General features: G+C 38.3%; 1 protein-coding gene across 4 annotated transcripts in view; it reads left to right on the forward strand.

Annotated features, from left to right (window-relative positions):
• The window catches only part of lrrc4ca (leucine rich repeat containing 4C, genome duplicate a), a 192,501-nt gene that overhangs the window by 55,714 nt on the left and 109,270 nt on the right, over positions 1 to 27,517 (forward strand). For 2 of the 4 annotated variants that reach the window (XM_074632285.1, XM_074632288.1), the window contains exon 2: positions 8,168 to 8,244. The exons of the other annotated variants lie outside the window; for them this stretch is intronic. The gene's annotated coding sequence lies outside the window, so the exon portion shown is untranslated. The remainder of the gene's footprint in view (positions 1 to 8,167; positions 8,245 to 27,517) is intronic. 4 annotated transcript variants of the gene reach the window in all.

A 27,517-nucleotide genomic window follows, 5' to 3' on the forward strand; every position in this document is an offset into this window, starting at 1 on the left:
ATGCACAAAAGTGGCACATGGCTACATGATGGTGTAACACTCACGGTCACGGTACTGAGTTGTACAAGATGACCGTATTATCAGTGCATATTTAAATGGACTCCACATATGTATTACTACCATGAGGTTGATTTCATGTTTGACATTGGCAACTGTAAGATTCCAAAGCTACAGAACATCTTCAAAAAGGAACAAAGACAAAACAAACTGAGGAGGCAAAATGCTGGACAGATGGAGATGGATATATGGGTCTTATGTCTTCTATTGTTGAAAAAATAAAAGCTTGTCCATATTTATACAATAATGTGTTATGCCCTGCTCTAGTGTTGACAAATCAATGACCTCCAGCCTTAATTACTTTCCAATCTATAAACAAATCCCTTTTAGTTTATTGCAGCAATGGAATATTGGCATTTGCCCGTGTGACCTAATTGATCACAGGGTTGCAAAAATTTCGCAAAGGCTTCAATAAACAATCACAAAAACATGACTTTTATCGGAGAGATGTGACCTCTTAGCTTGATTAATGACTTCATTAGGATTTGGGGCTTTGGAGATGACAATCCCTTCTAATGTACATCATCATTTTCATCATCTGTTCTGATTAAAGTGAGTGTGTTTACCTAGGAATCATTTGTACAGGGAGGTTTTAAATTGTTTGTTGGGTAGGTAGTGATTTACCTCACCCATGCTGTTCCCAAGATGCAACTAGATTAACTGCCTCCTGAGGTTTATTTAAGCGTCTCATTAAAACCTGTTCTCTGTTATTCCTGTAATGCAGGCTTTTAATTTAGTAAATAATACCTTTGTAGTAGCAGTACAACATCATTTATTCATGGATTTGTGTGAGGTCGCAACTCGGGGTGGCAATTTCTGTCCATCTGCAGAATCTGTTACTGTATCTCCTTAACCTACTGTAGAGATTGTTCCACTTGAACCTGACACGGGTGCACAGAGGTGACTTTGACAGAGATATCTCAGAGGTTGGGGAAGAATTGAGGCTGCAGAGAATGAGATGCCAGCTGCAGATTTACACGCCTCCACTGGCTCACTGCACATCATTAAAGCCAGAGGCCGCTCGCAGTGGCTTCATCTCTGTCCCAGCCCACACAGGCTACATCGGGGCCACACACGCTGATTTATCTCAGCTGTCTTTCTGAACGGCTTTTCCCGCCAAGAGAGAGATGGGGGCTGACGAGATTTACGCATGTATATGAGATGAAATTCATTTTGGGAAGAGCACATGTCTCCTCTGACAGAAAATAACCCTTTTTTTGCTCCCGTCTCCCATCCTCTCCACCACTATGTCTCCAACCATTCCCAGAGTGAGAATCCGTGATGGATGTTCATGTGAACAATGTCTCTAAAAATATCGCAGTCACACGAGCATTAACTCTCTCTGTTCTCCATTTTCCCATGATTTCTCTGCTTGTTCTTAGCATAACATATAATGTGCTGTTGGAGCTCATACGCTTTTGGTTTTTGTTACTTGCATGGTAACTAGCTATTGAGTTTGCATGTCACTTTCATATTCTAGAGCCAATGTGACAACAAATGGAATGAAAACAAAGGTTACATGCTGTAACCCTAGTTTTATGAGCATTTTTCCTGCATTTTCCTATGAATATCTAGCAACACATGTCAATTTCCGCTCGTTACGTGCAGTCTTTTTAAAATAAACTACCGTCTTCACAGGGAACAATGTGGTTAGGTTGAGGCAACAAAACTACTTAGTTTGGTTTAGGCAACTAAACTAGTTAGTTAGGTTTAGGAAAAACATGACTTGGTTAGGATAGGGCAACAAAACTACTTGGTTAAGTTGATGCAACAAAACTAGTTAGTTAGGTTTAGGAAAAGATCGACTTGGTTAGGTTTAAGCAACAAAACTACTTTGATTGGCTTGGTTAGGTTGAAGCCACAAAACTACTTAGTTAGGTTTAGGAAAAAATCAACTAGGTTAGGTTTAAGCAACAAAACTACTTTGTTAGGTTTAGGAAAAGATTGGCTTGGTTAGGTTTAAGACAGAACTTACTTTGTTAGGTTGAGGCAACAAAACTACATAGTTACTGTGTATTACATTTTGTAGGTATAGCTACGAACAGTGTATAACAACAACCTGAACGTGAAACCCTCTTTCACGCTCTTGCACACATTTGTATATACTTAGTAGGCCAGCAGTATCACTCTATCTATGGTACCAGCTGTACACTGTACAGCAATCAGGAGCCAAGTCAGCCCCCGCTCGTTAAGAAAAGCAGAGCTAAGATCCTGTGGGACCTGCTGATCCAGACAGATAAGCAAGTACTGGCCAGCCAAGCAGACATTGTGGTAATGGAGAATGAAAAGAAATCAGTGATTATGGAAGCGGCAGTGTGGATTCAACATCAACAAGAAGGAATTTGAGGAGAAATATCAGGGCTTGAAGGAGGAAACGGTGCACAAGTGCTCCCAGTGGTGGTCAAAGCATTCACAACTCCATTCACAGTTTTATAAATATCACATTTCCTCTACTGTACATACCATTGCTGACCATAAGAGATGCTATCAGAAGTTGAAAGTTACTTTTTTATTGATATTATTCTGTGCAGACAAGGTCTAAAATGACTACACCTTGATGGTAATCTCATGGCGAGGGACATGAATCTTTGCGTTGAGAACACACATCCAGACACACCTGGTTGAAAGTGTATTTTTGGCGAAGTCTGTTGCTGACAACCCAAGGCTTTAAGTCCAATATGAATCACCACCGTACCATGGCAGTCTTCATGAGTCATTGGATTTTTGTGGAACTTTTACACTCGATTTCACTACTTCCTTTTACATTTAAGCCCAAACCTTTCACATTTGTCCCAGACATCTCTACTTCTGTATACACAGCTGCCTCTGTTAAAGTACTTTGTATGGTACACTTTGAAAAAATAAAAGAACTTGGTTCTTGCATATAAATTATTTGCATACAAAGCAAGGGGGCATCATTTAAAAATCAACATTGACTCTGTTCATTCAAGGTATACTTCCATAACTTATTATGTCCTATATCACTGTAAGGCATTTGGCATTTAGGTCCAATTAGGTGGATGATTTGACTCCTCTACACCTGAGGGCCAAACAAACTTAACAATGGTGTGGTAAAAGTTTTATTCTAAAATTAGGCTCAAACATTAAATGATTTTGCAAATTAGTTTATTTTCATTCAGTACATACTTCCCTTAGGTGATGTGAGACAATTTGGAGATCCACGCCGACAACAAACAACTACAATATATCTGTTGAAGCAAATGACATAAATGGAAAAGGCTCCCTGACCATCTATTATTATCAGTTAGATGAGTAACAGCTTTCTAACACTTAACTGAGACTGAAATTATTTTTACTCTGACCCATGGGGAACAGGCTTGGCAATTTGATCTTCAAACTCAAAGCAAAGATAACGAGTGTGGGTGTATTTTTTTAATTTAGCTGTAAATCCCACAGGGTGACCATGAAGCATTATTCCATCATAGAAAGATTGCTATTCTATGGCCATTCTCGTCTCTTGCAGACATACTAATCCATGCATTTGTTTCACATAGACTGGATGACTGAAATTTTCCTTTCTTTTTTTTTTCATAGAGCTCCCTAAAAAAAAACAGTGGCTTTAGTGAATTAAAATTCTGCAGCTACACCAACATACCATACATCTGTTCACACAGTCACATTTTAGGGACTCCCCTCCGCATGTGGGGACAAAGAGCAGATGCCCAAAATGTAAATCATTACATTTTAGGCTTCAGATAAAGGGTTAAGGATTAAGGTTAAGGTTGAGTATCTAATGGTTATGGTTAAGGTCAGGGTAAGTCTCAGGGGAATTAATGTAAGTCAATGCGATGTCCTCCATAGTGATGGAAACAAGTTTTTTTTGTGCATGCATATACATATGCTTGCATATGTGGATGGGTGATATGGAAATGGTTTAAAACATCAGACCGCCAATATGTCATTCAGAGTAGGCTCTCACGACCCTCTTTTGGGGGAAACCAATCCTGTGTCCCTTAAGGACAGTAACATAATAAACAGAAGAAATTGAAACATGTCGCCAAATTTCTACTTTAAACAAACCGGTAATAATGCTATGTTGAAGAGTTGCTGTGTAGTTGGTTGCACCAACAATAAATCTCAAAACGCTGATCTCCGAATATTATTAGACATGTGTATAAAACAAACCATTTGTTCTACAATAAATGAATGCATACAAATTTGTCAAAATTACAATCCAAACACACGTCAAATTGCATTGATATAAATTTATATGGGATCTTCGGTTTTCTATCCCCCAAAAGGGGGCGTGGCCTTGACTTTTTGCAAAGTACCCGTATGTGCCGGTCTGATGTATGGCTAACTACAATGCTGTTGTACAATATATACTGTTTATAATTTTATTTCAAGTATAAAAAGGACAGCAACTCTTAAATCTACCTATAATTTCCAAACACCTAGCACTGTGAGGCAAGTCAATCTTTTTTTCTGTTGTGTGCTTACAAGTTTCATATCATTATCCACTTACATTTAGCCATGCCAAATATTTCATCCTCTAATTGTGTAATTGTTCCCCTAATTGCTGTTACTGAAATTCATCTCATTGTGCTCATTTAGTATCTGGGATGAAATGACAGTAAAATGAACAGCCAGGTAAGCAGAGAGGGGCCAGCTGGCACTGCTTTTATGGCAAGGCTTGCCGGCTCTAATGAAAGACAGTGACACGAGTCAAACGCAAGCACTCATACTTCTGACCTTTTCTTAACCTGCTGATGAATGGGACTTTTTTATGTAAATGCGTACGACACAAATATATTTCCTTGAGAAATAGAGATGGGGTGCTTCATGTGGAATCTAACTTACCAAAAACCTTTCAGAATGAGTGCTGCTTAATTTCATTCTTCATCTGTCAAATTGATTTTGAAGTCTGCTCTATTGGGGAGCAGGGTCGAGTATCGCACCAAATCTCCATCTCCAAAAAGCAAGAGCATGCTTAATGTTACTCCTGCTGACATAACCAATTCAAAAAGAACCGCTTTTGAAACAACTCAGACATTGCTTACTAAACTTACAAAAATGTTTGATCTTGTTGTATTTTACTGGTGATTCATGCAACATGCAGTTATAATTTCATGTGTTACTGAGCTTTAGTTTGATTAACCCTAACTAGTAGATACTCACAGGGTCAGAGTTAATCAGGAACGAATCACAAAGAAAGTGGTCAGTGTGTCAATTTAAAGATATTCACAAATAATAAATGATTCATTAATGCAGCTTATCCATGTACAGTAAGTTCTATAGTAACTCATCATTTCCTACTAAATAGTCCTCAATTTTGACTTATGCTGGCATTGCCACATGTTAGTATATGCTAGCAGTGTGACTCTAGGGAGGGCAATGCCACTCCATCGGTCAATCAGTCGGTACACCACTTTGGTCCAGACTGAAATATCTCAATAACTATTGGATGGATTGGCATGACTTTTGATACAAACACCTTCACTTTTCATGTAGCGCCATTATAGGGTGACCATATTTTCAAATCCCCAAATTGGGACACTTAAGTGTACTGCACGTTCATGCACACGCGTTCACGCGTTAATATGCACGCACCATAGGCGTTTTCATCAGGATGGCTAACTTGGCGCACCTGTGGCGCATTTGAGGACGGAGTGGGATCAGAAAGAAGGCATTATTATAGGGGTGTGCTTCAGACGCTGTGAGAATCATGGCTTATCACATTCATTACTTTCTACCCCCTGTTGCCCGTTGATGCGCTGAAGGAACTGTGTAGAATAATTAATCAAAACAACAGGTTAGATGTTCACATAAGCACAGAGGGTTCTGTGGTTCAAAATTGCACAAAATGCAACCAGCGGATCTGTTGTGTCCGTGTGTAATTTTGGCTGGACAGCGCACAACATCACTCTCTATAGAAACTGCAGCGGTGCGCTGTGCTGGCTCTCTGTACTTATCTCGTGCGCACAAATTAATTAACGAGTGAAACATGATAAACGCCTATTTAAGTATTATATTGCTATTTTAACCGGGACATTTGAGTGTTTTACAGATATTTGTCAGGACTCAGGACACGAGCAACACTTCAATGGCGACTCGCAAACAATGTTACTGGCCATAATGGCCGTTGTGTTGCTTTTGTTGCTCGTAGTGTGAACATAGCTTGATTCTTCGTCTTGATAGTGGTTTGCATGTGATTTGGACTAAAACGGTTTGCTTTTGCAGTCTTTATGCAATAAATGTCCCTGGCCAGAATCAGATCCAGGATGTTATGTGTTACATAGAACTCATTTTGAACCACTACCCTACAGGTAAGCGTATATCGTTTTGTTTTAATCCTTACTTAAGGCAGTACATATAGATACGTATATAAGTACAGCAGATATACTATACAGTTTAACTCGATTCAGTCAATATTCCAATAAACCTAATGTCCTTACTGTCTAATGCAATACTCTGTGGTTACTTAGTGAAAACTGGATCTCATAAGAATTCACTTTGTGGCATGCTTCCACTCAACATGTGTCTATGTCTTTGGTTAAGTGGAGTCAAGTAATTAGTTTAAAATGGGCTCAATTGTCAACTTGGATTTCATCATATGAAATTATGATGGACTATTGGATCGTCAGCTCCAGCACTAACCGATGCAGATTCAGTTTCCTGTACTACTGTGACTGTTTTAATGTTTAATCACCACAGACGTGGACACTTCCTATCTTGCAGGCTACTTGTTCAGCAAGGCTAATCACAATACTGCTGTTTCTACATTAATCACTCACAATTACTCTTGATACAGCTGACAAATGACTTTTTTCCCTTACCGCCATGCAGTGACATTCTGCATTCATGGTTGGATAACACTACTCTCAGGGAAGTGTACCATGCATGCAGTCTCTTCCGAGCCACTTTTTTCCTCATCCCTCAATTTCACTTTATCAACTCAAAGTACAAATTGGGGCTTAGTGGCTTGATGCTAAATTGAAATTCATTGAAGCATTTACATGACATTTAGCAATGGTTGCATAATGCAGGAATAATAAAACATGTCAAACCGAGCAGATTCGCTCTCTGCCTTGTGCTATCTCATCATTAAGCCTACGCATGCACTAGCAAGAACATATTTTCAAACACACTATGTTTGTGTGTGTGTGTGTTTATGTTTTTCAGTGTATGAATACAGTGTGTGTGGGTGGCGATGTCCTTCGGAAAATGTTAGAGCTACTGCGATGCACTGCATGCACATACATGGTGATTTTAATGCAGGGTTACTTGACATTTGAGGAAGTTTGAGTTACTCTAACCGTCCTTGCACAGAGCTGGTCGCCACACGATGACTATCGCTGCAGGATCCAGTTCATTTGTATTCCACAGTGCCTATAAAGACTAGACAGCCTTAATAATTATTGCAGATTCGCAACTGGAGATGGTAATCGAGTGAAAAAAAAAATATTGGCTGGTCTCAAAGGCCTGGGACGTCAATAGTTTCCACTGCATGTCTTTAAACATCCTTATTACTGCCAATTTCCAGCCAGACCAACAACAAAACTATCACTGCCTTGATTGCATCCAGGCTTAATGTGGCCAAAGAGTGCCTAATGTCCATCACATTTCAATTGTACTAAACCAATTTGGCCGTAAGAAGTTTCTGTTGTGTTGTGACAAGTCAGCTCTTTAAATGATCCAGACATGAATGTGTGATGATACATATTAAAGCTACGTTTAGATGTAAACCTCATCCAGTCACACAGGGAACAGCTCACCATATAATCATTGCATAGCCTACAGCTATAACGCATACCCCTCTAATGTGGAGAGGATTTACATATCTGATTTACATATCTATAACATCTCTTTATTACATATCTACATTATAATATGATTTCTATCAAATGTTGTCATTTTATTCAGATTTCTCTATGAAGTATTACCCCTTCTCTGTGGGTTTTTAAATTACATTTAAATCCATTTAAAACAGTTACTGTATCTTACATCAATAGATCACTTGTCCCATACATGTTGGGCCATTATAACCTAAGGAATATTGGATATAACTAATTGGTATTTTACAATGACTTACCAGTGTATCTTTACATGCATTTGTTATAGGACTTTTATTTTTTCTGTGTTTTTGTAGGTCCGTGATTTGGAAGGATCAAATGAAAACTGATTTGGGACTATCAATGACAACCACAACATCTGGCGTTTTGAACAGTGAGTTGATCCATCCAGAATGTGTCTCTACTGTCAGAGGCATCACTCTTTTCTCTTCTATTAAGTGCAGTGGATCTATTTTTATGACATCACATTCATTGATATACGCAATTGTGCTTAATGATCCATTTCCTCAGTCAGTAAAGTCAACCTAAGTACACTGCAGTGTTAAAGGAGCAGTGTGTAGCATCTGGCAGCATTTAGTGGTGAGGTTGCAGATTGCAACCAACTGCAACTTCTGCCAAGCGTGTGGGAGAACTACGGTGGCCGACGCGGAAATCTAGATCTCTATCTAGAGCCAGTGTTTGGTTTGTCCTTTCTGGGCTACTGTAGAAACATGGCGGCCGGCACCATGAAGTGGACCCGCTCCCTATAGATATAAACAGCTCATTCTAAGATAACGAAAACACAACGATTCGTAGCTCCAGGTTATTAAACACTAAAGAAAATATACTTATTAATATTATATTCCATTTCTGCCAACAGATCCCCCAAAATGTGACAAACTGTACCTTTAAGGAGTACTAAAACAATTTAATTATTGAATTAATTATTTCAACTCAAATACTGTAGAGCAGGGCAGAAGCAGTTTTTTTATACTAGGTTCTATTTTTGCATTACACCCACTGTTCAGCTTTTTGCTGCTGACAGCGAGACTTTCCTGAGGAGGCGCAGCATGTTTTTTTTGCTCACCTGCTTTGGTTCGGTATTTTGGTGACTGGTTGTAAATATGTCTGAAATACTATAAACCTTCTCTTGACTGATATATGCAGGAATGTGAAATGTAATTATTGTTACCAATCCCTAACACACCCTCCTACAGAGATTGATAATATATTTTTTCTTTATTCCACCCTGTTACCAAATGCACCCGTTGTGTGCACTGCGCCTGCAGCTTCAAAACTGTATTTTGTGCCCTTTTAAGTTGATTTAGATTATTTAGTGTTGAATAATTAAAGGGTATGATTTGATAAGTCATGTCTGATACAGCCCCTAAACTCATCCCACATTGCTTTTCTCATGTATGGCCACAAAATTGCTAACATTTGCCAGTACGTCCATTCCTTATTTAAAGAGTGCAATTACAAAATACTACAGAAGCATTGCATGTATTACATTTTCCATCAGTTCAACAGACATCTACAGCATTGATTAACATATTATTTTGGGAACAGTTTTGTATTCATCATTCATGAGTCATTTCACCTCCCCTTCAAATGGCCTTCAGAGAATACTGAGATACTGAGTATTTGCCACTCATGAATTGTGAATTTCTCTGTTGTGGTGGTTAACCTACAGAGCGAAACAGAACGTAGTGATAGCAGTTTGTACCATTTCAGAAGTCGGCCGTGGACGAGCACACTCGCGCGCGCACAAACATTCATTCAAAGACTCAAAAAGATGCATAAGAAATAGAAAAATGAAAGGACAAAAGGACACATGAAAAACTTCCGTGAAGTCAAAGCAATTTTCACAAAGTGTTCGCAAGGCTTTTCACAGTCCTTTGTGCTACAATTTATGGAAAATTACTACGCATCAGTACGAGAAAAAAAGACGTGGAGAGGATTTGGAAAGGCAGGTGAAAAACAGAGAGATTAAACCTCATATTTCAGCAAAGCAATCCAAAGCCAATATAAAGGGCTCTCCAAGCAGCACGCCTGCAGAGCAAGCAGGTGTTTGTGCTCTTATCAGGCTGGAGTCATGCCATATCAACACACAGACTTTGAAATATGAGATAACATTGCGCGATAACGAACATTTGATGTTGAAATAGACTGATAGATCCACACCGAGTGAAGCAAAGGAAGAGCCTTCAAATTTGCATGTCACATCCTGGAGATTAGGTTTAAGGCCTTCCAACCACCTGTGATAATTCTGTGCTGAAGATGCTGGAGATTGTTATCTCTGGAAGCGGATGCTGCAAGTAGATTGCTGTATGAATTATTTGGATTGGTATACTTCAATTATACATTACAGCATGTCTGCTTGACAAGTCTCCAGTGGAGTGTCTGTTGCGGATTTTCCTGTTTCCTGAATTGTATAGTTGTGACAGTAAAAGCGACAATATAATTACATTTAAGGGTATCAATTAATGATACTAGCTGTAGTTGTAATGCACTGTCTTCAGATTTTTTATTCTATTTTTTGATTATATATACAATATATATATAGTCCAGAAACCCTCACAGGTACTGCGCATAGCATAAAAAAATATGCCGACATCATAACATGGCAAACTCAAGCCCAACAGCCAAAAACAGCTGCCAGTGTGTCAGTGTGCTGCCTTGACTATGACTTGCCCCAAACTGCAAATGATTATCATAAAATGGGCATGTCTGTAAAGAGGAGACTCGTGGGTACCCATAGAACCCAGCGTTATTTAACCTCCTTTGTGACAAGCTAGTATGACATGGTTGGTTCCAATGGATTCCTTAGGTTTTATAGTTTCATATGATGCCACTCCAGCTTTAAAACTGAGCTCGCTACAACCTACAAATTGCAAGTTGCGTTAATACGTTAAAGAAATTTGCGTTTGTTGTTTTTTTTTTTAAAGTAGGGTCATTTTTGTTATAATAAGCAACTTGGCCTAATTATGTAAAACACTACAGAAATATAAATTTGTTTTTAAAAGCAACTTCAGCTTCAATCTATGTTTGCTAACATGTTTCTTGAGTTACCTTTTGGATAAGATATGTGTGTGTGTGACACACACTGTGCACTGTTTTGTTAATGATATGCACATGTTAAGCATCTTATGAAACAGGAAGTCATATAACATGCTGCTGATTCGAACGGAGGAGGATTCTCTAACTCAATTTAGCTCAATTCTGCAACTGTCATTCCACATCTGTTAGACTCTTTCACTCAGTGTGCCTCCGCCTCCACTCTTGTCTCTGTCTCTCTGACTGTGTGCATGCTGTATGAGTGTGTGTGGAGTAAATTGAGCACTCAAATGCCTAGTTTAGATGAAAGGTGGAGAAAAAGTGAGGCCTTTTTTGTTAAAGAACAAGAAAATGAGAATCAGTGATTCATTACAGCTGTTTGATTTGTGTATCCAACTTTTATTTTTGTAGGTTTGCGCATATGGAAGAGACTTTTGCATGAAGTGCTTTAATTATCAATATATATCAGAGGCACAAAACTTCCAAAAAATGCCTCATATTGTGTATAACATATGCGCACATGAGAGGATCCATCCAGGTGTTTAGTGTGTGTGCATGTGTGTGTGAGTGTTAGCTCTGTTCGCTGCAGCTGGCTCATTGCTGTATGCTCCTCTACACTGAGGCACTCGGACAGACCCCTTCAGCATTAATTACTGCGGCCATTAATCAGACTGGCACAAATAGCTGTGTAATCCCTCCACAATGCAGTTTTCTGGAGGGGGCCACCAGTGTTAATTGGATTTGATTGGATACTGGTATGATGCTGCACACAGAACATCTTAAGGTAATAATTAGAAGATAGATGAATTGGTCCTGGCATTGATCCCATAGCGTAGGCCGCACTGCAGCTCTGAGGGCTGTTTAAATGAAGAGCGTAATAAGAGCAGTACTGACTAAGATGTTATCTTTATTTTACTCAAATATAATATATCAATGGTCTTGATGGTATTTTATACAGATAAATATCTGAAGCGAAATATGTAAAAAGAGGCATAATATAAAATACCACTTATTTCTCGAGGTTTTGAAAGCTTTATTGAAATGCTACTTGTAAGAGCTCTATTATCTGGGCTAAACAGGATCTTTAAGGTTATCTTAATACAACAATAGCAAAATAATGGCACACCTTTAACATTTGTTATTATTAGCGTCTTTCTTGTTGTTCCTCAATGCCCTATCCTTTTTACAGACCTGAATTTAGGGCAGACGTGAGAAGCATTCTACACACAGCATGTTACCAGTGTCTGTGTTATTTCAGACAACCAAACCCAGAAATATTCCTGCACTGACATTGCTCTCTGCATAATATAGTACAGCCTACGCTCACAATTTGAGGTTTTACATTGTGACTGCAAAAATACAAATAAAACATTCTTCAGTTTTGTGAAGCATTTAATTTATATTTAATAAATGCCAAAATGTAACACTTTGGCACTATAATTTATTCTCCCTTCTTATTCTTTTATCTGCTGTTTTTCCCACCTCTCTCATCTCAACCAATTTTCAAATTAAGCATCAATCAGATGTCACTCTGTAAAAGCCCAAGAAGTAATTTTCAAAGAAGGTGTTATAAATAAACCCACTCTAAAACGCAAAAGGACATGTGAACACTTGACACTCAACTTACAAAACAGCTTTTCACATGATTTTGTTAGGCTTTTGTTTGTTTTTTTCATCCATAAGAAAAGACCCAACAAAAAAAGAACACCCACATTTACATATACATAAAAAAAGTTGAACCGTGACACCTTCAGGTGGTGGTAGCTATTTTTTTTTAGCTTTTTCCACTGCATGGTACGGCTGTGCTCGACTCGACTCAACTTACATTTGGTACCAGGTCCTTTTCTCTAGCTGTATTTCCACTATGGACAGTACTCCCTCAGTGTTGGTGGGATTCTCAGCTGATCACCGCGGCACATTAAACTGCTGTGACATCATCTTCAACGAGAATCTCGCTGAATCATTTCAACGGCAACTAAACAGAGAAATATCTGCACTTCGCCAATGTATGGCACGTATATACGGCGTAGTGTACGGCCTAGTGTACGGCCTAGTGTACGGCCTAGTGTACGGCGTAGTGTACGGCGTAGTGTACGGCGTAGTGTACGGCGTAGTGTACGGCGTAGTGTCCAGCGTTGTGTACGTCGTAGTGTACGGCGTAGTGTATGGTCTAGCTATGCGAGCTGCCATTTTTTAAAATCTGGGTCGAGTGAATTAGAAATTGTGGTCGCTTATGATGTCAGCTATTTAAAAATTGTGAATTTGTGCAGGATACCCCGTGTCACGCTTCTGACCAATCAGTGATCTACACTGTTTTAACTCCACCTTCTAGTATAGTCTCAGCTTACTGGGAGCCTTGACCGAGGTGGTACCAAAAATGGAGTGGTTCTTTTGGTACCATCCAATCCAACTTTTGCTAATGGAGTGCAAAAATAACTGAACTGAACTAGATTGCTTGGTTGAAACGTGCCATAAAGGAGACCCTCTTTGTACCACATGTATGCTGGGTTTGGCATTTCTTGAGCCAATCTCAATTGAGTTCGGTCGCTTCGCTGGTTCTCTTGGCTGTGGAGTCAGAGCTCATATTCCCACTGCACATCTCTCTCTGCCTCCTGGCAAAAAGAACAAACCATATAAACGGCTGTGCTTTCCTCCAAGAGGCCACTGTCTAAAGTGTCTTTTTTTACCTTTTGTTAACGTCCTTTCAGTCGGTTGCACTTAGCAGCTGAGGCAGTGAATGGGCAGAGATTGGTTAATTGTTGCTTCACCTCTATTGGAGTCACTGCAGGTTTCCTGAAGGGAGAAAAAGCCAAAAGAGCGGACGAGGTCAGGGACAGGACTGGATTTGTATGGGGGCCCATGTAGTGTACAGTTCTGTTGCAGGCTGATTCCATATAGTATTTGTGTCCAGGGTCATAAGTTCATCACATCTCCTGAAGCCAATTTCTTGTAATCAAATCTAGAATGATGAACAAATTAACTCAACGGTAGTGTTTTGACCTCTACTGTAGTAGCGCTATATGGAGCTGTTATTCTATGAGTGGGTCTTCATTTTGTTCATCCTGTGAACTGCACACGAGGGCGCACATGCAAGCATGTGGGTGACATGATACACAGTCCTGCCAATGGTTTCACACCATTCTACTGATCCACAGGTGGCCAAGATATGCAGCCATACACCAGCAAAGGCAGTGAAGAAGAAGATCGTTAGCTAGTAAGAAATGGATGTAAATGATGCTGGATTTAAAACGCTTAAACATTGGTTTTGGAAATGTTATATGAGGAAGAAAACACATTCAACATCTGATTTTAAAGCTCAGGGATACACATAGTCCATTTTGGTGAGTAAGTACACTGTACTGTATATATAGATGGACGACGCGTCTCCAACAAACTCCACAGAGTCCCTTTAGCACATTAATGTGATGTTGCCTTTAAGGTGCTGTTGGACATATACAAATTATGATATAAACAAGGAGACAAATATGGTAATGTTTTTGACATTGGCAGTCTGGGTTTTTCCTTGGAGGAACCTCAATCTAAGGCATGATACATGCATTACGTTAAATTGAACTCTACAATCAAGTTTAATGTGCTCCCATTTTTAATAGAATACCAGTAAACACATTTTTATTTATTTTATTATTTAATATATTTTTACAGGTTGTGAGTCACTCCCAAGATTCACCCCTTGAGTATTGATTGTTGGTGTCACAGAGCTAATTAGCTTTGCATAGCTGGAGGGAAACTCTTAGAAATTAAGATCACAAAGTTGACATATTTGGGTTTTATACCATGACTGATTAATGTTGAGCTTCACAAACACACGTTAAACATTAAAGTAACACTAAGCCATAGTTTTCACTTGTGTGCTGACGTTTATGTGGCAGCCAGGGCAGTACATTTTTAACAAAGGAGAATAATTACATTTAATCTGTGCGGCTGTAGGTGTGCGTGTTGCACAGCAAAGGGAAAAGTACATCTTGTAAAGTGGTCTATGGCTTAAACTTTAGTGAAGCATTTATGAATATCAGCAACCCCCCAGAGACCACCAGACGATGACTAACACGAACAATCCAAAGTTATTATCATCCAGCAGTCACCTTCACCAGACAACTGAGAACTAAACTTGTATTGCATTCAAGACTGTGCAGCTGCTCTACAGAGCTACTCCGCATGTTAGTTGGGAAAAATGCCACATTTTGTCTCAATAAACTGTTCCAATTAATTCACAGGTTCAGTTTACAGTGTTCTGTTTTCTAACTGTGTGATACTGTTGTTCGTGTTCACAGATGATATTTAGATGATCTTTAACAAAGGGGCTCTGATACATTCTCACATGCAGTGATTTTACTTCCCAAAAGTCAAAATATAAGGCTATTTTTGACTCTCCCTAACACATATATCCTATATATACCAATGAGACAGAATTTCTAATTTCTTATCTAGTTTGCAAGGCAATATAGAGTATTTACAATTGTCCTTGAATTCATTTTCACTGTGAAATGTATATTTTCCTCCAATTCCATCCATAATGTACATAAGAACATCATCTTTGTTTTGTAGCAGGAAAGGCATTAATAGTAGCAAAATACGCTATCCTTTTTCCTGCACCACTAAGTCCCCAGTAGCATCAATCAATGTAGAACTCTTTCTCCAACAAACACACTCCCATTAATGCGTATAAACCAAAGTGAGCACACTGTGCGTTGAAACAGTACCAGACCCAGAGAGCTTTAACCTGCTATTGGTCTCCATCTTTCTCTATTGCTCATATCAATTCATTTTGACTGTTTTTTTTTCTTCAGTGTTGTGCAAGAATGTTTGAAGCACATAAAACACTGGGAACAGCACTCCCAAACATGTACAACAAAGAGGACATTCTGCGGGGAGTTGGGATGAGACTGTCTCTCGGGTCATTCTATTATTACATTGGATTAAACTTGTCTTTTTATTTGTTTGTTCTTGTTTTGTGTTAGGGTCTTTGTGTATGTTTGCTCCACCGAACATACATTATCTATTCTATATACAGCATGCGGATAAAAATGCACAAATGCAGTGACTAATTTCTCAAGCAATCCAGATTAAGGCACCATATGAAAAACCCAGTTCAGCCGTTATCTAAAGCACTCCGTGATGTGGAGTGAGGTTATGAATTCAAAGGCTGAAGGCGCTTCAGTTCTACATCAGATTCACAGAGCTGCCTCTGTAGTCCGTTCTTTCATTGTTTTTTTTTTTCCTGCCACCTCCCCACACCATCACAAAGAGCGGTGCACCTGCCACAACAGACTGATTGAACAAGTAGAGAAGTGTGTTAGAGATGCTGAAGGACATGAGCCTCCTACCCTGCTGCACTATCTCCACGTCCTCTGATAGGTGTCGGTGACTGCCAGCAGCTACTGTAAAATGAGAAAGTTTGCGACCCAGCAGCCATGCTGAGATCAGTTGAGGAAATACCAAGCACCGCCCACCAGCCGGAGCAAATTTTCTCATTTTACAGCTTAACAGTACACTACAAGACGTTTCTGAAAACATTTGAGGCGAGAAATAGGCATTACAGTAACAGAATATTGATTTATATTTGATCAGCGTTGCCTAGTTTGACCATTTGATCAGAGTTTGCGAGTGATTGACAGCTGCTCAGAGACGGCAAGGCTCCAGCTTGGCTCTGATTGGTTGTTTTCCGCCAGTCTGTGAAATCTTGCAGATGCCATTAGGAGCACCGGAGGACACAGAGGCACATGATTTTTTTTTTTTAGATTACCTGTCTCATGTACTATTATCAGGATATAGTGACCGTTTTATAAAAATAACTTGTTTTAATCATATTTGCTCAATTTCTACCTACTACTGCTTTAATACTACTGCTGCATTAAGGTGTATTTTTTATTTTACTGCTCTAGATGTTTAAGGTTGTGCTAATTTGAACTCCGTATACTGTTGGGTAGTTTAAGTCGCTGTCCTGTGAGATCTCTAAAAAGTCAACTTTTCATGAGCTCAAACAAACAGCCCTGTTTTCAGCTTTGTGATGATGCATTTTCCAGCTGATCCAAGAGGGTATTTAAATAGTTTATTTAGCTTAGGAAGTTGGAGCATTTTGTCAACACATAAAGGAACACTTCATCCTTGAGTTTATCACAAACATTCAAAATCAACATGTGAAGATACATGGTTTTCACTGGACAGGAAGGAAGGAAGGAAGGAAAAGTAAGTAAAGCTGTCAGATAAATATAGTGGAGTAAAAAGTACCATATTTCCCTCTTAGATGTAGTGGAGTTGAAGTATATATATAAGTAATTAGCATACAATGCAAATACTCAAGTAAAGTACAAGTAGCTTAAATTTGTAATTAGTACTTGAGTAAATTAACTTAGTTACATTCCACCACTGACTAGCAGCTTTGTATGTTTGAAAGATCTTTTACCTCCCTAATATTGAGCTGCGGATTCGTCCTCTCGAGCCCCTTCCACTCATTCCCCTCACTGCTGTGTTTGTGCCACAAAAGGCAATAAAGAACTTTTCTGAGAACGTCTGAAGTTGCCAGCATTCAGAGTTAAATCTCACGTCCGAGCTATATAGAACAAACAACAATAGTGACATGGCCATTACCAAGGGAGTACCAGTGCCACTCTGCAGCGTGTCTGACAGAGTGATCTGGTGGGCCGTGAGGTGCAACTGTTTGTGAGGGTTACCAGTATAGTTTAGGAGTCAAAGTCCATTATATATATATATATATATATACATTTTATATATATGGACCACTGTTAGTGGTGCCAATACTTAGGCCTATTAATATTATGTTCATAAATTGTTATTATAAATTTAACACTGTGATAAACTGATTGTTTTGTCATAACATAAAGAAAAATATAAATAAATCTGGCTATTTACTTGTTTATTTACAGCTGCAAAAAAACTCCTGTATTTTGAAACCTACATGTTGCCAGGTATGCATTACACAAAATTACAATTCCCCCTAAGAAAATATTTGAAATGTGTTTATTAGAAAAACTCAATGAAGAAGACCAATAACAACAATTTTAGCCTTTTTTTTCCACCAGCTCACCATGTTCTTTTCTCCAATAATTACAGTTTATTTTTAAATGAATTGATTACAATTATGACTTGAGAAAACAAAGTGAAAAAAAAGTTGTTGGCCTTTGAAATGGCGAGACATATTAAAATATGTTATTATTATATATACTTAACTTTTTTTTCTTTTTCAAGCCAACCTCCATGGAGTTGCAAGACTTCGCAAGAACACAAAGTTTGGGTTGTTTTCTTTTTTCTTTAGAAACTGGTATTGACTACGGACCTACTCTATATTGAGGATTTTATTATAGCTTTTATTATAGCTTTTATTAACACGATACCTCCAACTTGAGTAGTTTTCATACTTTCCTCTAAAAGGCTTCAAGATGTTCCTCTGTGTAAATAGCCACCTGGAATAAATAGGCTACAAAACAAATCCCAGTTCTATATGAAGGGTTACACATAAGCCCTGTGAATGACAGGTTAAGTGAATATCTTCTGCAGCGTTTGTCTGAAAAGCAATGAAGGTATTGAGAGGGATTGCAGGCTTTCTGTACTGTATATTGCAGTTTCTTGAAAGTAGGATACAAATGAAGAGGTGAGATCCTCTTTTATTATGAAAGGTTTTAATAGGTTTATACCACAAGCAGTTGCGTACTCCTGTGTATGACATATAAAGGGTTTTTATTTTTCAAGAGTATATTGCTTATAGTCACTGTATATTACTATTAGTGTAAACATAAACAGCCTTATATTCAAGGACTTATTGAGCACTTCCGTTTGCCTTGGAAACTTTTGATTGATTTTAAAGTATGTTTCTAAGATGCCATGCATTTTACTTTATGTAAGAAATAAACAATATTGCTTTAATGGTCTTTAATATTACAGTGCAACATAGGAATCAGGTGTTTATATCCATCACTATCACCGCTCCTCTAAATTTGTCATTTCTACCTGATTCAATTTGCACTTTGATTTGAATACTTTGGCTCCAAATCTTTTTTATATTTCCTTTCTTTTAAACAGCCAGGCCAAACACAGCGTCTGCACCGATCTATGTCGTCTTTGTTAAGTAATGCATTTATCTCTATAATGGGAGCAAAGCTTGAGAAGCAGTGTTGTGCCCAATTTTAATACCAATGGCTCAACCGTTTCGTGAGAAATCCCATGGTTATTCATGATACAGAAATCCAGTCTGATGTTAATCCCATTTGTCAATTGCGCTGTTCGTCCCATTGTCTAAAGACTGCATCGTTCAAAAACCTGCATAAATATACTGCTGCTCTATCTTAGGTGTGATTTACTCTCCCATGTCAGCATTAGATCACCCAGGCCTTGGGGGGATCTGATTGAGGTCTGATTGGTTCTTATCTGAGCATGAAAAGCTTCTTCTACATCCTTATCCTTTCATGTAGGCTACAAGGTTTTGCACAATGAGAGAGACATTAATGTCAAACATTAATTTATGAACTTATTTTATTCAGCATTTTTTTTCCTCCAGTATATTTGTCCTAATGCCATAAACAAATAACTGGAAGTGGAGTGCAATTTGTTGGTTTTACGTAGACTAATATGGGAGTATTTCCTCACATGTGATGCCATTTCTTAGAATTTCAAGAGTGTTATGTGCATATGAGAGCAGTGTGCAGACAGTGTTAGTGATGTTGGTGATGTCAAGGGAGAAATTGCTTTTCTGGGACCCCTGCTGCACTTCAAGGGTCTTGCTCAGGGCTTATGTGATGTCTGTTTTGAGAGGATTGCCTCCTGTTTGCCTGGGATTTGGGGAAATCATTCTGTTTTATAAGAGAATTTTACTTTATGTAATTTATTTACAAAAAAAAAACTAAAATAAATGTGCTCATGGCCCTTACTGTTGCCTAATGTAGGTCATATGATAAATACATCAAGGCTGATTTCAGTGTCTGAATTGGGTAATTATAGTTGACTTTTCAGAGGTTAGCCCAAAGGATTCATATTTTAAAGTGACCCAGGTAAAGATATGGACCTTATTTTCTGCGACACAACCTTAAAGGCTTATTTGAATCTAATTAACCCACATAGACTCGTTTTTGTCTATTTTAGGGGGGGACAGGGGATCTTTAGGGGGAGATGCAGGTCAACGGTATGTCACATAGAAATGGTTTACCTGGAGATTAATTTGAGATGCAGCTCAGCACTGTGTTAGGTTGTTCTAGTCATAAATCATAAATTAGAAAAAGATAATTAATTAATTCAAATAAATTGTAAAAGTTTATAAGGGCTTATAACATTATGATAAAATTATGTGATGGCCAATCCCATGCTCTATTTTGTATCATAAGTTGTTGGAGCAATTTTTGGGTTGATACCATTTGCTACACAAATTTGGTGCTAAATTTAACCATTTTTACTAAGAATAGTATTTTTTGGCGATTGGATGGCGAGCACTTGTTATTGTCAGTCTACCTAGGAAAGCCAACCTTCCTCTGAATGCCCTAGGTCTATAGTTTGTGACTGTTAAGTTTCATGATGCTGTGATTATCCTAGAGGTCACCACAGATTGTTTGATACAGTGAGGTCAAGTTTAAAAAAATGGTCCCATTATATAAAATGGCTGCTATGGGCACTAACATCATTGGGCTCATTGGGTCCACGAGAGTTTCAGCTTTACAGTGATACACAATTTATGTAATACCAAGACTGTTTAGGGACCCCAATATGCAGAATATTTAATACACCATTTCAGAATAGGCAAAAATAACACATGTATACTGCATGCAAAAAAACTGCATGGTTTAGCATTTACTAGCATAAAGTGGGCATGTCTGTAAAGGGGAGACTCGTGGGTACCCATAGAACCCATTTTTATTCATATATCTTGAGGTCTGAGGTCAAGGGACCCCTTTGAAAATGGCCACGACAGTTTTTCCCTCAAAATATTTGGAGCATTAAAGTATGTAGCCCCCTTCACAATAAGAAAGCATGACATGGTTGATACCAATGGATTCCTTAGGTTGTTTAGTTTCATAAGATACCAGTATTGTCACCCTGGCTTTAAAAGTCAGCTACAGGGGGTAATCCATATGCAGCAGTGCAATTTTCTGTTAAGGATGATAGTCTAGTGGCATAGCTTGTGTTTGTTTCTGCTGTCTCCGTGACTGAAGATAAAGCAGTGTAAGAAAAGGCTTGTCTCCCCATTGTGACCCACCACTTAGATGTAAACGTATAACTTGTCTTATCTTAGTTGTCAGCTATTATTGCGATTCTGTAACAGTTAAACAATGGTTTCAATAGGTTTTCTGTTTGTTCGTCTCTCTCCCCGTTACCCTCTCCATGTGTAACATACTTAGCCATCCGAATGGCTTCCCCTGTTCATTTTGATGCTAATCCATAATTCTGTTGGATAAGAAAGGCTCTCTGGAGCCCAGATCAAAGGCTCGGCTGTTCTCAGCAGGGCCCAGGTGTTTAGAAGGCACGGCTAAGGCAGGAAGAACACCCATCTCTTTTTCCCATTAAAAAGAGCAATTATGAAAGCCCCTTCCTAGCTTATGGTAGGATGAAACGGTGATCCTCGTTGTGGTTAAACAAATGAATAATGGAGTGCTGATGTTGAACAAGAACGACAGTTTATCAAGATTTGTCTATAGGTGACTGTGGGCCTTGTATTTGTCAGCCGGGCTCATACTGTAGCTTTCTATTAGTTCCTCATTGCAGAAATGTTTGCATTTTAAGGAGCTGGCAGAAGAGCTATATCAGAGATGTACTCATCCTCCAAGTGATTCACTCCAATCTTCTTCACCTACACTAATACATGCAGGACGAAATTGCCTCATGATGTATTCTTCATGTACACCTCTTTCCATTGCATGTCTGTGACCAGTTTTTAATACCACAGGGTGTATTTGTTGAGCATAGATGCAAATGAAAACATACTCTTTCCCCCTTTTACACTGCTGTAATAGAATTCAAGGTTTATTGGGCCGACATATCCCCAACCCCAACTACTTAAGCTAACTCTGAAACTCCTCTTAGTATGAGCTGTAAATCCCAGACAAGATTTGGTATTATAATGCTACAGATCTCTGCAGAGTTATGGTCTGGGCTGGATTTGTGTCGGGGACATTTAGGATATATTTAAGTTTCTTGTGTCCAAGGTTAATTGTATTTCTAAATCAGCAAATGAGGTATTGTTCTGATATTAGATTTACTGAATGGAATATCCTCAGTATCTCCAATGTTAGATAGGCAGCCCTACCGCAATAGACACCTCAGTGTGGGGAATGTACTAATCTCTAATGTCATCAGTCACTGTCTGAAATATTCTTTTCCCGTAGGATATGGATTAAAATTCACACATTGGTTATCCAGCTTAATTTTCTCAGTAGCACCAGCAGGGTTTTAAATTGTTTTAAATCCACCTAATATGTGTGTGATCCGAGCTCTTCTATCCGTTGACTAATATCGAAAAATCAATTCCGAGCAAGAAAAGGCCCTTTAAAATAATGCATTTCATGAAGGAAATATGCATTTTCACATTACAATTCTTGATTTTTGCATATTGTTTTATGAAACGACGAAAACGACACAGCAGAGATTGTCATCCGCAATCTAAGCAGTTTCACACTGTTAAGTTACAAACATCTTTGCTCAAATTGCTTGTTTGCTCAAATTACTATGGTAGCTGTAGCCTCACAGGGGTACTTATCTCTCCTGGAACTGCATATCTGCACATGATTACAGGTTTCAATCACAGTTTACAGATTCACTACCAAACGTGGAAAAAAAAGGAAGCAAAACCGGCGGCACAGCATAAGAATGTATTTGATTCGTTAGTCCCTTCTTGTTGTTGATTAGACATATACAGTATAAAAGCCCATACACATTCTCACTTTTCTATGTTAGCATGATTATGCCCATAGTCCAATGCAGTGTATGTATTTATCCCAGTATATTTTGAAACAGACGGATCTCATGGGAAGGGGTATACATAGCATGACATTACAAGGATATTTCATGTGTCATGAGAACACATTTTAGCCTTTTTGCGTGTCATTTGTCCGACATGCAACAAAACTACGTAAATGTCCGCAGTTAGGTTTAGGCAACAAAACCACTTACCTAGATTTTGGCAACAAAACCACCAGGAAAAACATCATGCTTGGACTTAAAATAAGTATGTAAACAAAGTAAAATACGTACAGAAACAATGTACCAGAAGTACGGAAAACATGTCACTAAAAAACACACCACAAAAGTCATTAACAGAACTTCAACTCAACAGCACTTTGGGACACAAACACCGGTCTTGAACTCCAGTCTCCTGGTTGAATAAGTACATAAACTAAGTGGTTATGTACGGAAACAACGTAACAGAAGTATGAAAAACGTGTCACAAATGTCACTAAAAAACGTGCCACTAGTGTCATTAATGTAACTTCAACTGTTGAAAGTCCTGTGTTTGTTGGACCCATCCACCTCCCCTCCCACCCACTACAGACTGTCTTTCTCACTTTTAATTTTACGTCACTAGCTCTTAGCATATCATATTTAGTCAATTCAGACAACAGGACATGCAAAAGACACACTAAAAGTAAGAACGGCATTCTTATTGCACGCAAACCACTTGTGAATTACCATGTCATTCATAGGCCATGTAGTAAAGTTCCCATGAACTGGGTTTGATTTACATACACACTATTGGAGTGACATGTTGGGGGGGAACGGATCACATTTGAGAGATTTTTTAATGTTGTTGTGAAACCTACAGTAATATAAGCAGAGGTTTAAGTTCAACAATGATATTGAGATCTGATTGAGGAGGAATTGACAAGGGACCTTTAAAGGTAATATTCTACATTGCCACTGTGTTGGGTACAGCCAACTATAGCTTTTGTTTTTCTATGCTCTAATTCATGTGGCATTAATAATCTGCATTATTACAGGGTGAAAACATATAGTGAGTTGTTGTACTGATCATGCGGAAACATGTATTTGAACACACCAATCATGTATGAGTCATGCTGGTTCATTTCTTTTTCTTATTTTAAGCTTATGTAGCCCTGTATATATAGTAGTCTGGGCTGTCTGTTAATTAAGATAAACTCAGTAGGTAAAAGCAATGTGCAGTGTGTGTACATCCGTATTCTGTGTGATTGACTCTTCCTCTTGGTACAGATCAATAGTGATTTCATAACAGACATACTAAAGCATTGACTTTTTAAAAGTCCAGCTGAAATTAAATTGTATGGGGGTTTTTTCTGCTACGCCATAGATCTTCTTTGTCAATCAGAATCCTGCTTTTTTTTAAGGAAAAAAATCCCTACCCAAAAACGGGTACAATTATATATTTTTGTAATATTTGGTGTTGTGATGGTGCCTTGTGTCTGTCAATATACCAGTGAAATTCCTTTTGTTATGTGTCTATGTAGATGGAGAAGTTCTTTGCAAATAACACATCAAAATATTGAATTTTGAACTGTATTTGCATAAAGCAGTGATTGGCAATGACACGTGTGTTTCTTAATCATCATTAAATGTTAATAATTATCATGAACCTCTGACAGTGTAATGCAATCTGATACAACAGCTGCAGTATGCAACAGATCCTACATTTGTGAAGCTTAAAATGTATGGAGTCAGATCAGTCTCAACATTAATGAATGCACACAGAAGGATTCACAAATGTATTTTGTGACTTTTAAATAAATGACTCTTTTTTCAATATACACAAAAAAGTTACTGTTGCATATATATGTAAAAACAAATCCACATATAAAAAAATAAGGTTCACAAATACATGTCTGATGAACACACAAATATTTCTTGTTTTAAGTAAACGTAATAGAAATCCACAAATATGTGTACTTAAAAGTATTTACAATTCTCTTCAAAAACACATTTGGATGTTGTTACATTTATATACAAATGGTTGAACCTGTATTTACAAACTGACTGTCATGTGTGAACTTCACTGCATTTGTGTGTGTTTTTTTGAGACTCCCCTGACATCGCCCGATCTACAAATGCATTTTTTTTCAACAGAGAATTATCTGTAGCCAATTAGATGTCTCCCTTCTTTTGTAAATTGTGTATTGTAAATTCACATATTTAAAGTCAGTGGTGCACACATGGAAGCTGCAGACAAAAACCATAGGGCATAATTTTGATTCAAATTTAAGGCTCATGGTGCTCTTTTCCGATGTGTTCGCATTATTTAACAGTTTTAGGGGCCATAAAATCTGGTCTACAGCATTGCAATTATCACTATTGAGTCTAATTTAATTTATCCAAATCTCCGTCATCTTTCCCAAATTATTGCTCACCTCAGTCGATCTTATTGCATTCATAGATCTGAGCGCAGCCTATTCGGGAGCTGAAATGACTTTTGGTCTCTCTGAGAAGAAGTGATGAAATGTAACAACATTCCCTTTACTTTTCCCTTCACTTCCCAGTTCCTTGTGCCCTCATCCTTGAAGTCATTATTAATCATCCTCCCCTCCTGTGACTCAAAGAGCTTGAATGCAGATTATCACAATGTGCACATTAGAACAGGACCTTCACTTTTCCACTTATCATGGGACATTTGTTGTGATGACAAACCCTAATGCAATGGAAAAAGGTAATTGTTTCCGTTACAGCAGCTTAAATTAACTATGTCAGGCCTCCATTACGTTTAATTTTGGGGTTCTTTGACTTTATTCCTCTTAGAAAATCCCCTTTGAAAGACACAATACTATCAAGTTTTGCATCAAAAGCAGCGCAAGGGTAAATATTGTAATAAATGAACCAACTGAAAATGGCTCAAGGGAGCTACAGTTTATGATTTTCAAATGATTCATTAGACAGTGATTAGAGTAAATATTTGTATCGTTAACTTTGATATTGGTCATTTACTGTGGGCAACTGATTACAGCTCAGTCATGAAAAAGTACAAGTAAGCCAAAACAGACACCCAAAGGAACACTTATTTATTTTAGGAGTTGAAATAATATTGAAGCAGAAAGTACCTGCGTTTGTTATTTTGTCTAGCTTCTTTTAAAGAGGACCTATTATGCCTTTCCCCTTTCCTTTAGTGTGTTATATTGTTTTTTCGTGCATGTAAAAGGTCTGCAAAGTTACAAACCCCAAAGTCCACGCCAAAGGGAGTTACACTCCACCACAGGAACATTGCTCCTGAACTGCCTGAAATGTTTTGATTGAAGTCCTGCCTTTTCTTCCATAACATTGTGATGTCACCAAGTAAAACATTTGCATAATACCTGCCTAGCTGTTAGTTTGGCACGCCCTCAAACAATGCTAGTTAGAGCAGAGTCCGAAGAGTTTGGTTTGGTTGACCAATTACAACAGAGTGGGCCAGCTTACCAATCAGAGCAGACTGGGCTTTTCGGGAAGGCGGGGCAAGAGCTCAAACAGAGCGTTTCAGACAGAGGGTGAAAAGAGGTGCTGCAGCACAGCCGGTAAGAGAAAAGTAAAGCATTTTTTTTAATATTACAGAATGTAAACATGTTCGAGTAGAAACCCAAAATACAAGTATGCACCTGCAAATAAGCATAATAGGTCCTCTTTAAAACATGAATGCATGATTAAATCTGTGTTGTGGATTGCCAATCTACTTGCGTGACTCTCCAATATGAATCCATTAATTGTAATTTACCACTTGCAAAATTCTAAAATGTCAGTGTTCAAGTAAATATTGGGTCAAGTCAGGCTATTTATTTCACCCTTTTTGGATGTAAGCTTCTTCAAAGTTACTTTGTATGGGCACCTGTTTACTGAAACCCAAATCCAGACAGACAGAAGATGAAATCAGCACTCAGTCTGCCAATCATACACAATTAAAGCCAAATGTCGTCTGTTCCCCGCGGGGTGATCTCCTCCATCGGTGAAAGATCGACAAGGCAAAGAGGAAAAAACAGAACGAGCAATTGTTTGGAATTCAAATGCAGCCCTTGGATGGTGCTGGGTAACAAGTTGGCTGTCCATTTGTGTCTCTCTGATGTCATGTCTGACACCTGATGTGAATATTTATGCCCCAAGGTAGCTAATGTGATGTGTGTGTGTTGCTCCACAATACATTTAAAACTGTTCTTTAAGGTATACTTTAATCGCTATACTTTGTATGGATTGAGAAGCATTATACAAGACGGGCATTAAATCGAATCCACCTAAGATAAACCTGAAAAGTTCTTCTTGAAATATATAAACAAAACGATGTGACTTTAAACCAGTAGTGGCATTAAGGCACTTTTTAAAATGTGTAGTTTTGTATAAAGTGTATGTATGAATGGATGGCATGTCAAACAGGTGAAAATATTGAAACATTAAAGAGTGACTAAAATGAGAGGGCTCTGGAAAATATTTACGGATATGAAGCTGGTATTTTTGGAGGCGTGCGTGTCTTTTATATTTGTCCAATGTGAACCTTGTAAAGTTCTCCCTCTCAATAGGAGGTAAATCAACTAGCAATGTGGCAGAGCATTACTATACATCTGTACTGGCCTCCTCTGGAATGTTCTTTCAGTTATAAGCAACACTGTGTTTCAGCCAGTCAAGTCAATTTTATTTGTATAGCCCAAAATCACAAATCACAAATTTCCCTC

The sequence above is a fragment of the Sebastes fasciatus genome, chromosome 4 (assembly GCF_043250625.1).
Source record: "Sebastes fasciatus isolate fSebFas1 chromosome 4, fSebFas1.pri, whole genome shotgun sequence".
Lineage (NCBI taxonomy): Eukaryota > Metazoa > Chordata > Actinopteri > Perciformes > Sebastidae > Sebastes > Sebastes fasciatus.